The sequence below is a fragment of the Salvelinus fontinalis genome, chromosome 8 (genome assembly GCF_029448725.1).
Source record: "Salvelinus fontinalis isolate EN_2023a chromosome 8, ASM2944872v1, whole genome shotgun sequence".
Taxonomy (NCBI): Eukaryota; Metazoa; Chordata; class Actinopteri; order Salmoniformes; family Salmonidae; genus Salvelinus; species Salvelinus fontinalis.
In genome coordinates, this window is record NC_074672.1 from 21,117,074 (window position 1) to 21,131,490 (window position 14,417).

The 14,417-nt window shown below is 45.1% G+C and overlaps 1 protein-coding gene across 3 annotated transcripts in view; it reads left to right on the forward strand.

Moving 5' to 3' along the window:
- The window catches only part of LOC129860857 (vitamin D3 receptor A-like), a 117,353-nt gene that overhangs the window by 11,874 nt on the left and 91,062 nt on the right, over nucleotides 1-14,417 (forward strand). The window lies entirely within an intron of this gene.

The following is a 14,417-nucleotide window of genomic DNA, read 5'->3' on the forward strand; positions in this document are numbered from 1 at the left end:
CTACAGCTCAGTGTTCAACAACAGTGTACACACACACAACTCATCACTAAGCTAAGGACCCTGGGACAAAACACCTCCCTCTGCAACTGGATCCTGGACTTCCTGACGAGCCATCCCCAGGTGGTAAGGGTAGGCAACAACACATCTGCCACACTGGAGCCCCTCAGGTGTGTGTGCTTAGTCCCCTTCTGTACTCCCTGTTCACCCACGACTACGTGGCCAGGTACGACTACAACTCCAACACCATTTAAGTTTTCTGACGTCAGTGATCATGCCCATCACTGTTGTCAACTATGAGACAGCCTATTGGGAGCAACAACCTCTCTCTCAATGTGAGCAAGACAAAGGAGTTGATTGTGGACTAAAGGAAAAGGAGGGCCAAACAAACCCCCAATAACATCCACAGGGCTGAAGTAGAGCAGGTTGAGAGTTTCAAGTTCTTTTGTGTACTCATCACCAACCAACTATCATGGTTCAAACACACTAAGACAATTGTGAAGAGGGCACGACAAAACCTATTCCCCTTCAGGAGACTGAAAAGATTTGCAATGGGTCCTCAGATCCTCAAAAGGTTCTACAGCTGCACTATCGAGAGCATCCTGACCGGTTGCTTTACCGTCTGGTATGGCAACTGCTCGGCATCTGACTGTAAGGCATTACAGAGGGTTGTGCATACAGCCCAGTGCATCACTGGGGCCAAGCTTCCTGCCATCCAGGACCTCTACCAGGCGGTCAGAGAAGGCCCAAAAAGTTGTCAGACTCCAGTCACCTAAGTCATAGACTATTCTCTCTGCTTCTGCATGGCAAGCGGTACTGGAGCGCCAAGTCTAGGACCAAAAGCCTCCTTTAACGGCTTCTACCCCCAAGCCATAAGACTGCTGAACAATTAATCAAATGGCCACCCGGACTATTTAAATTACACTGCTACTCGCTGTTTATTATCTATGCATATTCACTTTACAAATGATCTCGACTAACCTGTACCCCCGCACATTGACTTGGTACCGGTATCCCCTGTCTATAGTGTCATTATTGTTTTGTAATTTTCGTGTTTAAAAAAAAAAAGAAGTGTTTATTTAGTCAATATTTTCTTAACCTGCAATGCAGTTCACGAAATGGAGTTAAGGGCTTGTAAGTAAGCTTTTCACAGGAAGGTCTACACCTGTTGTATTCAACCCATGTGACAAATAAAATGAGATTTTGTTCTGTGGCTTTTTTGGGTACCTCCCTTCCTCCTGTGTCTCCGTGCCCTCTAGTGACTCCTCCGAGACGTTTTACCCTTATTCCTATGTGGCAGCCGGCTCTTCTTGGTCAACTTATTCTTTTAGCCAATCCTTGGTTAGAGTATTTGCAGAGGAGGAAGGGTGGCTCTTTTATAGCAAGGAGCTAAGAGACAAGCAGGCTCTCCATCTCCTGCCTTATTGTCCTTCATCTTGGAAGAGAGCGTCTTTAACACTTGGAGGCTTGGAATGATACAGAAGACGGAGGACTTGTAGTGGCTCATCTTCAGTCTAACCTTCTATTGGTGTCAGTGTTTCAACTAATTTTGTGTTGATCAGCTTTCAGAACCCTCCATTCTCCCCCGTGTAGAGGTTAAGAGCCCTCTTCTTTTCCAGTGATCTCTCCAGCAAATGGAGGGTTGAGTTCCACTGAGTGGAGCAGTCTTGAATGGTCCTTTGTTCAAGGAGGCCAAGGTCCTTTTGGATATCAGAGTCACTTTTTGGCCAAAATGGGTTGCACAGGATTTCAGCATTTCAATGATTTTCATCACTGCCCTCTGGCTGAGTGTATGGTCACTGCAGCTAAAGTCTGGTATCTCAGTGATTCTCATCCCTTTGACCATGTTGTCCCCCCCTGTTTCTGAGGACAAGAATCATGCCGTCCTTGGCTATGCCTCATTTCATCCAGCATGCCCAGGGACATCTGACTGATGTATTACTTTGGTATTTAGGACCGCTTGCTGGCGTATTCAATTTCAAACTCATCAGTGACTCAGTCGTTCCTGACCAGCAGTCAGTGGTGAAGTACAGGCATTTCTGTGCTGTAGAATTTCACTTTTCAGGGTGTATCTAGGTTCGGCAGTGGCCATTACATGCTTGAAGCGTACACCTGAAACAACGCTAAAGGGCAAGCGATCATCTCTGTTAACACTTTTTCAATGTTTTTGGACCTGTTGTCCGTGTTCTGCTACTTGGCCTGTCTCTCAAACATCTATGGAAGAGTGGATTGAGCTGGAATTTTGTTTTTATTGTTCTCTTTTCTTGTCTGCTGCATTAGATATTTCCAGGTATGGTATTTGTGATGTTTTTACCTTTCGCTGTGTCCGATCCCATGCTGACTCATGAATTACACAGTGCCACTCCTTGTGTTAGTTGTGTGAAATGGTCCCACACCACACTTATAATTCTCTTTTCAGCCATCTGCAATGGAAAAAAAACATGCATTTCAATCATACTGGTGTTGACTCCAATCAGAATCTCCAGTTAGAACCAGTGCAGGCTTAGTCTTCCCATAGACAGACGTGCGCATTCATTTGTTATGTAGTCAAGATATGTTGTCAATATTCCTACAACGTTAACTGCAATAACAGCAATGATCTCCCATAATTGTTATGTAGGACTGAAGCTCAGTTCTAGTGACTTTTTAAAAGGACATTCTACTCCAAAATGAACACAAATAAAATGGTGACACCATGAGCCCAGTAACACATTAGAAAAATGATTTGTTGAAATAATGGGGTTCCCCATCTGCATTTACCTCATAGGGCTAATCATTAGCCAGATTCCAAATGTGATCTTTTAACTAGTTATTATGCTATTGATTATTTTGGTCTCAAAAAACTTGCATAAACATTGAATATAATGTAGGCCTATCTGTTAAAGTAACTTTGACTAAATTGCCACCCGGGGTAAGACGCCACTTGCTTGTACTAATTCATGTCACTATCCCCCCCCCAACACTTCCCCTGGTTGCCGTTACTCTTTCTCAACTAAAAAATGTATCACAATTTTAAGTCACTCCAAAAAAAATGTTTTTGAGGTAGATGGCGTTTTAACCTACAATTGACCGGTGTTACATTTAGCCCCACTCTCCCTTATGCACTCATTGCGGAGCGGTAATGTGCTTAACCATGCAGATGCTAAGACTATGTTTTTAAAATGGTGCAGTTAACACGTAGTTAGCAGACTTTTGTTTTAAGAGTAAGTTTTTATAAGTATTTCACTGTTGTTCAATCACTACACCCCAGTAGCCTTGCAGCCTTAGTGGATACCATTTCTTTTGAAGGCGCTAATGGTTTCCACGAGTGTAATTGCAATGGAACAACATAAGTGTAGGTATAATTCAGGCATTTAGGAAAAAGCGCTGACATTATGGTTTTGTGATTAGGCCTAAGGGGTTTTGTAAGGAGTTGCCGTGTCTGTAACAGGCAGGCCACGTGGCTTGCTGTGGCAGATCTGGACACCTTGACACTGTCTCTTTCCAAGCACATTGACAGAAGCCACATGGCTGGTTAATCATGTGCTAGCATTCAATGCTGACAAAAAGTTGAAGTACTCCACTGAGAACAATTGAGTCTTCACTTTGTCCAGCTTTGCTTAGTGCTAGTTGACTTGACATCTTTAGTCTTTTTTCTTCTCTCACTATATATCTAAATTCAGCAAAAAAAAACATCCTCTCACTGTCAACTGCGTTTATTTAAAGCAAACTTAACATGTGTAAATATTTGTATGAACATAACAAGATTCAACAACTGAAACATCATAAACTGAACAAGTTCCACAGACATGTGACTAACAGAAATTGAATAATTTGTCTCTGAACAAAGGGGTGCTCAAAAGTAACAGTCAGTATCTGGTGGCCACCAGCTGCATTAAGTACTGCAGTGCATTTCCGCCTCATGGACTGCACCAGATTTGCCTGTTCTTGCTGTAAGATGTTACCCCACTCTTCCACCAAGGCACCTGCAAGTTCCCGGACATTTCTTGGGGGAATGGCCCTAGCCCTCACCCTCCGAGCCAACAGGTCCCAGACGTGCTCAATGGGTTTGAGATCCGGGCTCTTCACTGGCCATGGCAGAACACTGACATTCCTGTCTTGTAGGAAATCACGCACAGAACGAGCAGTATGGCTGGTGGCATTGCCATGCTGGAGGGTCATGTCAGGATGAGCCTGCAGGAAGGGTACCACATGAGGGAGGAGGATGTCTTCCCTGTAACGCACAGCGTTGAGATTGCCTGCAATGACAACAAGCTCAGTCCGGTGATGCTGTGACACACCGCCCCAGACTGTGACGAACCCTCCACCTCCAAATCGATCCCGCTCCAGAGTACAGGCCTCGGCATAACGCTCATTCCTTTGACGATAAACGTGAATCCGACCATTACCCCTGGTGAGACAAAAACCACGACTCATCAGTGAAGAGCACTTTTTTCCAGTCCTGTCTGGTCCAGCGATGGTGGGTTTGTGCCAATAGGCGAAGTTGTTGCCGGTGAGGACCTGCCTTCCAACAGGCCTACAAGCCCTCAGTCCAGCCTCTCAGCCTATTGAAGACAGTCTGAGCACTGATGGAGGGATTGTGCGTTCCTGGTGTAACTCGGGCAGTTGTTGCCATCCTGTACCTGTCCCGCAGGTGTGATGTTCGGATGTACCGATCCTGTGCAGGTGTTACACGTGGTCTGCCACTACGAGGACAATCGGCTGTCCGTCCTGTCTCCCTGTAGCGCTGTCTTAAGCATCTCACAGTACGGACATTGCAATTTATTTCCCTGGCCACATCTGCAGTCCTCATGCCTCCTTGAAGCATGTCTAAGGCACGTTCACGCTTTCTTTTGGTGTTTTTCCAGAGTCAGTAGAAAGGCCTCTTTGGTGTCCTAAGTTTTCATAACTGTGGCCTTAATTGCCTACCGTCTGTAAGCTGTTGGTGTTTTTACGACTGTTCCACAGGTGCATGTTTATTAAGCTAGCATGGGAAACGGTGTTTACACCCTTTACAATGATCTGTGATGGTTTTTTTTAAACATTTTTACGAATTATCTTTGAAAGACAGGGTCCTGGAAAAAGGGATGTTTTTTTTTTGTTGCTGAGTTTATTAGATTTCACTCTCTCCCTCGGCCTGGTGACGCTCCTGTCTTCCCCTCATTTTTGTAGGTAACTCAGCCTGCTCTCTTGTACCATCGGATGTGCCCCAGCCTTCAATCTGTAAGTCTCTGCTCTTTGCCTTTGATCTGCGGGTATGTTGTTGGATGACCAGGCTAAAAGCTAGTTTGCACAATAGCTAACGTTAGCTGCCTGGCTCGCTGGCTTGGTAAGATAACTGCATATAGCGAACATTCTTTGGTAATTAGTTAGATGGCGTTATGTATTTCCAAAACATTGATTTACTTTAATGCAGCTCTAGCTAGGTATTGATGGCAACTGGCTGACTCCTGCAGTGCTAACGTAACGTTAGCAGGCTTGTAGTGCTGACGTTAGAAGGCTAGATGGCCACCTTGCATGTTGATTTGTTATAATAAATTCAAAGTAAGTTGGAAATGGAAGGGAATGGAAGGTTTAATTAGAAGTTATACATTTGAAGTTATTTCAGTTTATAGTATAGGGAATAGGCTGGCTTGTCGGGCCCTCCATGTTACATCGCACCCGTAAAAACATTTTTCTAACATGATTTCGGCTTTCTTTTTAATTGTGAGGTTTTATGTAGTGGCTCAAATATTTGGTGTAACTTTGCAAGGGGGACTTGATGCGTGTAATGGAAATCCATATGTTGCATGCGGGTACGTTTAAGCTACCTACCCTTTTTAATAATTTTTACTGCAGCAAAAACAATTTCTGGTAAGCCGTAATGGGCAGTGCTGATGTGTAAAGTGTGTCCTTGGGGTCTGCAGTGCAGGTGTTCACATGCGTTTCCCCTGCGCAATGCTTTTGAAAAGGACTCTGTTTTAGCTCTCTCTGACCGCTTGTCATCTCACTCAGAGGCCCAGCGCTTGGGGGCTATCCACTCCTCCCTCCGCTTCCTCTCTCTCCCTTCTCTCTCCTCAGCTACTACTGCAGCTCATGGATCGAGTGGATCAGGGAGGGACTGGGTGTAAACCGAGCCCAATGGATGGGATTGGTTGAGAGACCACAAGCCCCCCATTGTAGCCCTCTCCCCTTCCTGTTAGTGTCCTATTCATCTGCTGTCATGCGCACCCCAGCCCCCTCCCCACTGCTGCACAGAAGAGCTGCAGACTCCTGTGGATCCTATAAAACACAGGGGTAAGCCCATGGGACAGGACCGAGCACGTTTGGCGTTTCCTTCCTCTCCGGTCTCCTCCCTCCTTTTTTGAATGGTTCTGTTTTTCATTTTGTCGTCTGTCTCAAATGGAGGTGTGCAATATGAGGTAGCTTGTGAAAATATTCTTGTTCTCTCTGTGTCTTTCTCTCCTCTCTAATTCACTTTGACATGGCAAGTTCCTTACTTACATTGTCAAAGTGTGTGTATGATATACACTGCTCAAAAAAATAAAGGGAACACTTAAACAACACAATGCAACTCCAAGTCAATCACACTTCTGTGAAATCAAACTGTCCACTTAGGAAGCAACACTGATTGACAATAAATTTCACATGCTGTTGTGCAAATGGAATAGACAAAAGGTGGAAATTATAGGCAATTAGCAAGACACCCCCAATAAAGGAGTGGTTCTGCAGGTGGTGACCACAGACCACTTCTCAGTTCCTATGCTTCCTGGCTGATGTTTTGGTCACTTTTGAATGCTGGCGGTGCTCTCACTCTAGTGGTAGCATGAGACGGAGTCTACAACCCACACAAGTGGCTCAGGTAGTGCAGCTCATCCAGGATGGCACATCAATGCGAACTGTGGCAAGAAGGTTTGCTGTGTCTGTCAGCGTAGTGTCCAGAGCATGGAGGCGCTACCAGGAGACAGGCCAGTACATCAGGGGACGTGGAGGAGGCCGTATGAGGGCAACAACCCAGCAGCAGGACCGCTACCTCTGCCTTTGTGCAAGGAGGAGCACTGCCAGAGCCCTGCAAAATGACCTCCCAGCAGGCCACATGTGCATCAGCCAGGAAGCATATATATATTTATTTATATATATATTTTTAGATTAACAGTCAGAGCCCAGGTCTGACATAACCTGTGCAGATGATCTAGGTGCTGCTGTAACTCCTCCTTAGTGGGAGACAGTAGTACCAGGTCTTCTGAATACAGCAGACACTTGATTTCAGTGTTGAGTAGGGTGAGACCAGGTGCTGCCCATTCATTAATGTAGCTGTTGGGCTTATTGAGCAGCCATGTTTCACTACATGTCCCTGAAGATTGCTTGTTACCAATTTTAACTGCACATTTTGTTTTTAATGTACACTGATTTAATAACATGTTTTCCCTCCAATACCACGTTCTATTAGTTTATAAAAAATACCTTTGTGCCAAATTTAATCAAATGCTTTCTTGAAATCTACAAAACATGAGTAGATTTTGCCTTTGTTTTGGCTTACCTTTTTGTCAATTAGTGTGGAGGGTGTAAAAGTGGTCTGTTGTACGATAATGTTTTTGAATTCCAATCTGGCTTCTGCTCAGAACGTTGTGTCCGTTAAGGAAATTATGTAGTCTGCTATTTATAATACTGCAGGGATTTTTCCCCAAGTTGCTGTTAATGCAAATTCCTCTCCATTTTTATAGATTGGTGTGATCAAACCTTGGTTCCAAATATCGGGGAAAATACCTGCAGTGAGGATAATGTTGAAGAGTTTGAGTATAGCCAATTTTAATTTGTGGCCTGTATTTTTAATCATTTTCATTTAAAACATCAGCACCACAGGCCTTTTTGGGTTGGAGTGTGCATTGTCTTTCCAATAATTCTTATGTAATTGTGGTATTCACAGATTCTGATAGTCTTTGACTGCTGATTCAGGGATTTGTCATTTTTCTTGAATATCTTTTTGTTCTGGGCTCTTTGTTATATTGCTGTAGAGGTTTGCAAAGTGATTTCTCCACATATAGCCAATTCCTCCTGATTTTAGGTTTGTTTAATTAATTTAAATTCTCCCAGAAGTGGTTTGATTCTATGGGATTCCTCAATTCCAACCATCTGATTTCTAATGTGGTGTTCCTTTTTTGTTCTTAGGGTGCGTTTGTATTGTTTGTTTCCCCATATTGAAGGTGTAGATTTTTGTTGTCTGATTCTGTGTTTTTGATTAGATATATTTCTCAATGACTTAGATTTTTGCAATCATTATCAAACCATTTTTCATTATCTAATCTTTTGTGTTTGCTCTTATGCTTCTTTAGATTAGCAAATGAGGCTAATTTGTCAAATATAAAGTTTGTTCCAAATGGCTACACCTTCATTGCTGTAGGAGAATGTTAAGGCTAAAAAGTTGTCCAGGAGAGAATGTGTATTTGGCTAATAATTGCTTCTTGGTAGATTTCTGTGCTGTTTGCACTCCATCTATAGGCCTGTTTTTAGTACCATGTAATTTATTGGGCCGTGATGCTTCATGGTTGGGTTCCGCTCTTCTCAGATTTACTGTGGTCTGAGAGAGGTGTTAGTGGGCTGACTGAAGGCTCTGAGAGACTCTGGGTTTAGGTCGTTGAGGAAGTAGTCTACAGTGCTGCTGCCACTGGATGAGCTGTAGGTGTACCTACCAAAAAGAGTCCCCTCTCAGCCTACCATTGACTACGTACAGACCCAGTGTTTGACATAGCTTCACGAGCTGTACTCCATTTTTGTTTTTCACTTTGTCATAGTTGTTTCTGGGGGGGTATGTGGGGAAGGAAAGGTTGTTGCTTCCCTGTAGGTGTTTATCCCCATGACTGTTAGTGTCCGGTTCTTCTGCTGTTCTAGCATTCAGGTCTCCACAGACTAGTACGTTGTCTTGGGCCTGAAAGTGGCTAATCTCCCCCTCTAGAATGGAGAAACTCTCTTCATTGAAGTAGGGTGACTCTGAGGGGGAAATGTATGTGGCACAGAGGAAGATGGCCTCCTTGTTGATTTTTAACCAGATAAAGAATTCCCCTGTTTTGATCAATTGAATGATTGATTGAATTGGATTCAATTGAATTAGTTCAGATTTATACCATATTAACATTCCCCCTGAGTCTCTGTCCTGTGATTCCTTTTAATTTAGTGGATGGTATGATTATCTCCCTATAACCTAGTGGACAGCCAGTGTAAACCACCTCTGCACCATGTTTCCTATAGTACTACAATATCAACATCATCAATTTATTTCAGGAACTCTGAGTTTCTGCTCTTTAGCCCAAAAGCAGAGGACTTCAAGCCTTGTAAATATCAACATGCAACGTAAAAATATCTTTTTTTTCTTCTTTACCTCCAAAATGAGACAAACACTCACAATCAAACAATTAACAAACTCTTATTATGCAAATGTGATTTGTTTATCATTTAAGATAGCATTTGTGTCATGCCACTTGGGTGGATGTAGTGTGAGGATGGTGGAGCTCATCTTACCGTGACCCTCGGCCTATCACATGTGAGCATAGTAGACTCGGCATTTGTTTGTCACTCATTTCGTTGGTGGGGGCTGGGCCAGTTGCTCCTCTCACAGCCTGTGCATAGCTCTACCTGCTGGGCTATGGCTCCTCCAGGTGTGTGTCTAGGGTGGGGAGGAGGGGGGTGGTAGGCCTCGTCTGGGTGGGTCTGAAGCTGGGGTGGTCTGTGCTGTAGTGGGCATTGAGGTTGGTGGTGCTGTGGTCGTGGGTGGGGGGGGGTCCAGGGTGCTGGTCCAGGGTGTTGTCTCGGTGATCTCAGAGGGGTGGAGAATGCTCTGCTGTTCCTGGGTGAAGAGCTCGGGCTGCAGTTTTAAAGCAACTTCCTTGAGTCTTGGCAAGGATGGGGACGGTCTCCCTGTACAGGTGAACATGGTCATAGAGACTGTTCAGATCAAGGATGGGATGGTGGGATAGGTGTACATTGGGTCACAGGGCACAGTCCCGGGAGAGGCTGGCATTTCTCTTTGGATTGTGGCAGGGTGGAAGTCCTTCCTCTGTAGAAGGGTTGACACAACGATCCTTGAGTTGGGGAAGATTGCGGAGGCCTTCTCAATCACTCCCCGTAGTGAAGTCACCACCCTCTCCTGCTGAGCACGCAGGTCGTTGCTTCTGATGTGAATGATTGTGGCTTGGCTGGGCCTTATCAAGCAGTTCCATGGCACTCTGCGTTGTTGGGCACCACACCTTAATTGTTTTGTCGAGGGGAAAAATGTATTCTCCTGAACAAACTTCCCATTTGTTTCCATCAACAGGACGATGTCAGCCAGTGTTTCTTCTGGACTGGAGGGGGGGGGGGGGGCTGATTGGTGTTGGAGCTGGGCGGTGGCTGGTCTGTACTGGTGCAGCTGTCAGTGGAAGGCTGTGGGGGAGGCGTGCGGCAGGCAGGGTTGGGGAGGTCTGGCTGGTTGAGGTGGGCTCCTCTGCTGTGTGAGGGCTGGTCATGGAGTGGAGATCCAGCTGCTCCTGCAGCCTGTTCTCTTTCTCTCCTGCAGCCTGTCTTTTTGGAGCTCTCTTGAGTCGGTCTCTCTCTTGCTGAATCTCTTTCAGCTGTGTTGCAAGGCTGCTGTCCTGCTCTGTTCGCAGCTTGGTTAGGAGCTCCTCTAAGGTGTGGTTGTCTGGTTGCTGTTTGCTCACGCTCTCCCTGAGCAGGACCATCTCCCCCTCCAGTTTGGTTAACTCATGGCAGCCATGGTGGTGAGGATGGCCTGAGCCTGCTCTGCACTGAGGGGTTTACGCTCCCCCTGGGGCGTGGCCTCCACTATGGTGGGAAGAGGTGCTGGATGTGCCTTTTTGGGAGGGGTGAGGGTGGTGCTGGTGGAGTTTGTCTTGTGGGAGGGCATGTCACTGGTAGTGTCCTTCCCTCTCTGCTCTCTCCTTAATGGTCTGAAAGTCTGTTTCAAACAGCCTAATATTACCTTACGCACCATGACAGTCCCAGTCTTGTAGAGGTTGATTGTTATCATGGTGCTGTCAGGGTTGTCTCTCTGACTTTCAGCTTCCACCCATTACAGATTCCCTTTTTCTTTATGGATGGGTAGTGAGAACACATTGCTGAGCGCCATACATTTGGCTGGTAAGTGAGAAGGATGAAATTACTCGAATCACTGTTGTAGAGGTCTGTGAAAATTGTTTTTGGCCTCCCCTTAAGTAGTTTCTGTTTTAAAGCTTTCCTCGTTGTCATTTTTGGCCTCTGGAGGGTAGAGAATGGACTCTGAGGGGGAGTGGGGTCGTGGTGTCTGTGGGCTCTTCTACTGCTGCCGCTGCTGCTCTGTTCTGCTGCCCCGTTGCAATGGCAACCGGTTTGTCTGCTGCTGTTGCTAGCTAGCTCTGATTTATTTCAAAAACCAACAAAAAGTGACAAATCGTTACACAAAAAAGCAGAAGATATGTTTAAAGTTAGTCCGTGCTGCTTTTTTGTTTACTCGATCAGTTTCGTCTTTTGTTGTATTAACTCCCCTTGCTAGGTTTGTTCTAGTTATTTTTTTCTGGCTAGCTTGTTAGTCTGCTGGCTAGGTCTTTGTTGTGTAGATAGCTAGAGTCAAAACTATTTAACTTGATGCGCAAAGTTACTTTATTCTATTCTGATTGAAAAGAGTTGTTCATCACTTGTCTGGAATTCTTTTTCGAATCGAGTGTATCTCATTCTAAAAACAAAAAAATGAAATATATCAGGAGCTCATGTTGAGCTTCTCTCTCTCTCTGTGTTTTCCTGGTGTTCTTGTCCTTGGAAACCACTGTTTGGTTCGGGAGTGTGATTTAGGCAACCCTGAGGTCTTCTCTGGTCAGATTTGTTTTGAGTGTGCTTGTAGCGCGCCAGCCAAAGTATGCAGTAAAACACACTGCGTCCCCCCTCCCTCTCTCTTAGTAACTCTGTCAGATCAGAGTGGGAAGTGACGCAAACTGTATTACAGTGAATGAATGTGCTAGTTAGATCTAATTTTTGTGTTTGGTTTCCCCTTGACATGATGCATTTGTCTGATGGCTGTATGTGGGGTTCCCTGTATTACAGGTTACATTTACACGCTCCCTGCTGTGTTCCTGTGTTCACCTTTCATCCCAGCACATCCATAGGGGAAACTTAAGAACAAATACAATGTGTGTTTGCTCATATTGTGAGAACTAAGAACATCTCAGAAATGTATGCTTCTACTTTGGTGCCGCACGTTAGGCACAATAGAAACAAGGACACATCAGCTCTGTGGGTGGATATTGTCTATCACATCATTTGTCTACTGTCTCATTAATCATCTCAAATGAAGGCATGTTATTTAATGCTCAGTTGTAGTCAAGTCATACTGATGAGTGGTAGGCATGCACGCTATTGAAGTGACCATGTGAGCAGGGAGGCAGTAAGGCCCCAGGATGGCTCTGACTGATGCCACAGGGAAGTGAGGTATTTTTAATTCCCCTTAGCCACAAAATAAAAGCCTGCAATGGACCCGCGCTCATAAGTCTGTCCTGCGTGCCAGCTGGGCCTGCTCAGCTTCAGGAGATACAGGCTGCAGCAGTAGTAGTCCAGTAGTAGTGGGTGACGTGATAGCAGCACACTCCCGAATAACATGACCTGTGTCCCATAATGTGTATTTCATACAGAACCAGGCTAATAATGACTAATCATCTATCAAATTAGCATGCCCTTTTATTCTTACATTGTTTTGGATAGATTTACTGTAACAGCAAAGAAAAGAGACTGTTAAAATAAAGTGCAACACTTATTTATTGCAGATTTCATGCGTGTTATTTCCTACAAAATCCTCTGGAGGGCAGAATTTGAAAATATGAAAACTATACCACAGCAAAAAGAAAATACTTTTTTCAACTTTTTTCTCCAAAAATGTTCAGGTTTTCGCTTTCAAATCACCTTTTTTATTTTTAGAGAATAACTAAATTGGATGTTCTGTCGCCTTTCACTGCAGATGTGGAAGTGCGACATCGGCGGATTTGGCATCCAATGAAAAAACCCATCATATTAGATGTTACTTAGATTGACCAGTGCGTCTGAATCTAGGGGGTTAAACCACACCAGGGGACCATTTTTTTTTTGTGGGGTGGTTGCCCTTTAATTCAGAAGCACAACTGCCAGACTGTGTTTAGCTAGCTGTTTTGTAGCACACTTGTGATGGAGTTTTCAAAAGAAATGGTCACTGGATTGACAAATCATGATTATGCCAGGTATAGGTTGCTTTGTAGATACCTTTTTTAATTGACTGAGCCTAACTATTTTTAGGTGAATGCAATCATTAGCAACGCTAACGGTTTCCCAAAGTGTTATGTCTCGACATTCAGATAAATTTGCCAGTGGCACACTGGGCCACAAGCTACTGGCCTGAATGGGGGTGGGGGGAGGGGGTATAAATGCTGTCTTGCTCATAATAACCACACACAGTTTTACCGCAACACTCTTCAATTGAAATGGTGGGAAAACAAATGAAAGTGCCTACATCTCCATAAAACTGATCAGAAATGATTTAACCAAGATGGCGTAGCAGTCGAACGTGTCTTTATCTTATCCCGTGTGAATTGTCATATTGTATTCCACTTTCTATCTACGAACTAAATATAATTTCCTGCAACCCGCCTCACCCAATGTGGGACGGACCTGCAAATTTTATTCCTTATAACTGGAACCTCCATCAGGAGCTAGCCAACTAACTAGCTACTAGCTATCGGTCTTTGTTAACCACGGCTAGCGGTCTTCACATTAAGCTCGGACACCAGCCAGCTTTAGCTCGGCAATACCTGCCAGTCTGCACAGCGCGATATCAACCCAGAGCATATTGGACTGCTTCTCTTTACCACCACCGGATTCCTGCCTCAAGCTCTGAACCATTACACCGGATCATGCTCTACAACATCCGCAGAGTACGACCCTGCCTCACACAGGAAGCGGCGCAGGTCCTAATCCAGGCACTTGTCATCTCCCGTCTGGATTACTGCAACTCGCTGCTGGCTGGGCTCCCTGCCTGTGCCATTAAACCCCTACAACTCATCCAGAACGCCGCAGCCCGTCTGGTGTTCAACCTTCCCAAGTTCTCTCACGTCACCCCGCTCCTCCGCTCTCTCCACTGGCTTCCAGTTGAAGCTCGCATCCGCTACAAGACCATGGTGCTTGCCTACGGAGCTGTGAGGGGAACGGCACCTCAGTACCTTCAGGCTCTGATCAGGCCCTACACCCAAACAAGGGCACTGCGTTCATCCACCTCTGGCCTGCTCGCCTCCCTACCACTGAGGAAGTACAGTTCCCGCTCAGCCCAGTCAAAACTGTTCGCTGCTCTGGCACCCCAATGGTGGAACAAACTCCCTCACGACGCCAGGACAGCGGAGTCAATCAATCAATCAATCAAGTTTATTTTATATAGCCCTTTGTACATCAGCTAATGTCTCGAAGTGCTGTACAGAAACCCA